Consider the following 3,650-nt stretch of genomic DNA (forward strand, 5'->3'; position numbering starts at 1 on the left):
GAATCAAAACTGATTTTCTCCTAATGAGAGAAATCTAAACCATACCTCTAAAGGAGCTGAGTGTCAGTTCTCATCTCCATAGCTGTGCCCCAGACAAAAACATATATGCTTCTACTGTGGAAATGTAGAGAGTACTGTGGAAACACTCTCTGCAAATGAAGACAGTTGCCCCACTCAGGTTTCCCGTAGCTTTTCTTCTTGTTCCTCTTTCCCCTGCTGAAGTGTTTGTATTTGTTTTTCCAGCTGACTTACTTTGGTTTAATGAAGACATGGCCAGGCCTCCTTCTCAGCATATGCCTGCACTGTCCTCCCTTCCAACACTGAACTCTGGCTACAGTGACCCCTGTGCCCAGTTGGTACCTACTGAACACCAGCTAATAACATGCCACACATCTAAGAAGGGCAGAAAGGAAAAGTGAAAAAAACAGCTGATTTTATTTTTAATGAAATACTTGGTTTCAGTAGTGGAGCCTATGTAAATTTCTGTTAAATATTCGCTTCCCAACTATAGAAAACTTGCTCCTGGAAAATACTCTCTTGGTAGACATGGTTTCTTTCACAATTTTCCCTTCCTTGATCAACAACTGTGAAATAGGGAATAATTGAATAATGTGTGAAGCAAACAAGGGACCACGCTGTGGTCCTCCTCTTGCTTTAACCCCCAGCAACCAGAAAGGCAAGTCCACAGAACCAGTTGGAGGGGTGAAGCCCTGCAGACATCTTTAGAGCCTACTGCCTCAAAATGTTGCCTTCAGAAGGCAAACTATTTGAATGTTGGATAAAAGCATGCTTGCTCTCTTATCCCTGTAGTGAGGCCAAACTCTTATGAGCTAAATTTGACTAGAAAACACATTTGTAAACATTTTCTTTGTTCTTCAAGGACAATGAACCTGCTTTAACTGCAATTAAGGGGTTGGGGGGGGGGGGGCGGTGGAGACCAGTAGGACTAGTTGGCATCTATCGCCACCTTGTGGCAGGACATCCAAATCCTGAGCCTTTCAAAGGCCCTCAGATTGAATAGGGTGATCTTTCTGAAGAGGAGCATGGGTTAAAAATCACGGGAGAAGTTATTTTCTTGGGGAACACAGGCTCTAGCACCTGCATGTAGCTCTTAAGTAAACAGAGCGCTTGTTTAACCCTGGCATCAGCCCTGTGCTGCAGGTAGCAGGATCTCAGCCCTAGAGATGTGAAGACTGGAGCTCCGAGAAGAAGGGTATTAGCATGGGGCAAGTCCTAGAGTTGAACCCGGATGATCATGTTCCAAATAGCACAACATAATTAGTATTATTGTATGTAGTATACATCAAAAGAAATACATAGTACCATATAGTATCATTTGCTATACTTTGTGGTATAATATATATTCTATACCATATTTTGGTATATACCATACCATAGAGCACTGCAGTACTTATGCTATTTTCTATAGTACTGTAAACTCTCCATCTTGCTGGGCTGTGCTTTCCTGGATCCCCTGGGCACCCAACATGCAGAAGACCTGCTCCTCTGTCTTAAGGTACACTGAGGCAGTAGGACTGAAGTCGTTTATTTCATACCCCAATCTACTGGCCCAAACCATGATGGACTATGTCACCTCATTCACTGAACTACAAGTATATTTTACAACCAATATATTTTAAAGTGAGGTCATTGAGGGGTTACCTGGTTCAACGCCAGAGATGCACATGTCATTAGGCCAGCCTTAAATATTCGGAGTGAAAACTTGGCAGCCCTTCCTTGATGGGGCAGTAATTGGGGACTGTCATTGCTCCTGAGGATGGAGACAACTCCAAGCTGTGTCTGGAGGAAACTGTGGGCCTTGTTCACAGGCATCCTCTCAGCCAACCACTGGCAAAGGTAGAGGGGCCGGACTTTTCTCATGGAAGGGTCCTCGTCAGCCTGTCCAGCTCGCTTTAGAGTCACTCCTGTCTCCAGGACACATGGTTAGCTTGGGTCAGCGACTTCTGGCAGGTACATGTCTCAGGACAGTTATCCCTGTCTTATAAGTAAGGAATCTCAGGTTCAAACAGAGTAAGGGGTGAGGCCACAAATGACTTTTTTTATTTTTACGGCTATACCTGTGGCATATGGAAGCTCCCAGGCTAGGGGTAGAATCAGAGCTGCAGCTGCAGGCCTGAACCACAGCCATGACAACACCAGATCTGAGTTACATCTGTGACCTATGCCACAGCTTGCACCAGTGCCAGATCCTTAACCCACCAAGGCCAAGACTCAAACCCGCATCCTCACAGATACTATGTTGGGTTCTTAACCCACTGAACCACAACAGAAACTCCTTTTTTTTAAGGCACAATTGACTTCTGATGACAAACATCCATATTTATACTACTCTGCCACACTGCTCCCTACTTTCTACTTTAGTCCCTTTTGGGGGATGGGAGGCACGCCACAGCATGTGGAAGTTCCGGGAATGGGTGAAAGGACTTCTGAGGAGAGGCATTAAGGAGTGTTCTGGCTGAAGCTGAGGGTAGGACTCACCTACTGGAAGGGGCTTAGAGGAAAGAGTCCTGGACTGGAGATGAGGAGCCTGGTCAAGGCTCTTCCCTAACAAACTGCTCTGGGGCTGGGCTTGCCCCTCACTCAATGAGGCCTGTGAGCCCCACCCCCAAGGGCCACCTTCTTTACAGGTTGTTGCAAAGGACAATACTGTACTAATCCTCATTATTTGCTCTCATCTAGGATAGCCATCTTCCAGCCTTCAAAAGAAGGGGAAACAATACAGAAAACAACAGGGTAGCAAGAAACAGGGGCCCCTCCCAAGCAGTCAGGGAGAGATGGCAGAGTGAGGACCTCCAGTGAACATGCTGAGCCCCACTGCTTGTCCCTCTTCTCTCCAGGAGCTAGGATGGTTTACTCCAATTGTACAGAACAGCTATGACTCTTATCGAGCCCCCTCCCCACTGAGACTGCTCCCCTTCAGATGAGGTGGGGATTGAAGGGCTCTAGCTGGCCATGTATACAGTATGGGCAACACACTCAAGACATATAGTCTCATAAACAGCTTCTGCAAAAAGGGAAACGTAAAGGCTTACAGGATCAACTTTTGTTAGCCGGCCAAAAGAACTCTGACTTTATTTTGGAGTCATTACGTGCAAACGCTTGGGAAGCGGGTCAGCAGACCAATCTAAGGATTTTCCCATATGCCCACCTGGATACCAGCCTATGGCTGTCTTTCTGGCTGCCACCCCCTCATTTCCCAGTGGGGAGCTGAGACAGGTGATGGCCTCCTGCTCCCTTCCTCGGGGCAGTGTGGCTGGGACTGGCCCAATTATAGAAGGTCTCAAGAATGAGGCAGGAAGCCATGAGGTATCCTTGAGATGTAGCAAAAGCGGCGTTCGTGGACACTGGTCTTGAGAAGGCACATAAATGAACTGAGGCACAGGAAAATGGGCAAATATCAGAGACTGGAAAAAGAAGAAAAGAGAACAAGCCTTCAGACTAAAAACACATAGAGATGTGTTATTTTTGTCTGTGTGGCCTCATTTTTCCACAGGATTGTCTGACATGCTGCCTGGAGGCACATACCCCAACTTGCAGGAGTAAAGAAGCTTTCTAAGTGCCGTAGGGCCCTTGTGCTTTCCTTCGTGGAACCTTAAACAACATGGCTAAATCATGCTGTATCATAAAAC

This window comes from Phacochoerus africanus, chromosome 1, assembly GCF_016906955.1.
Source record: "Phacochoerus africanus isolate WHEZ1 chromosome 1, ROS_Pafr_v1, whole genome shotgun sequence".
NCBI classification, from domain to species: domain Eukaryota; kingdom Metazoa; phylum Chordata; class Mammalia; order Artiodactyla; family Suidae; genus Phacochoerus; species Phacochoerus africanus.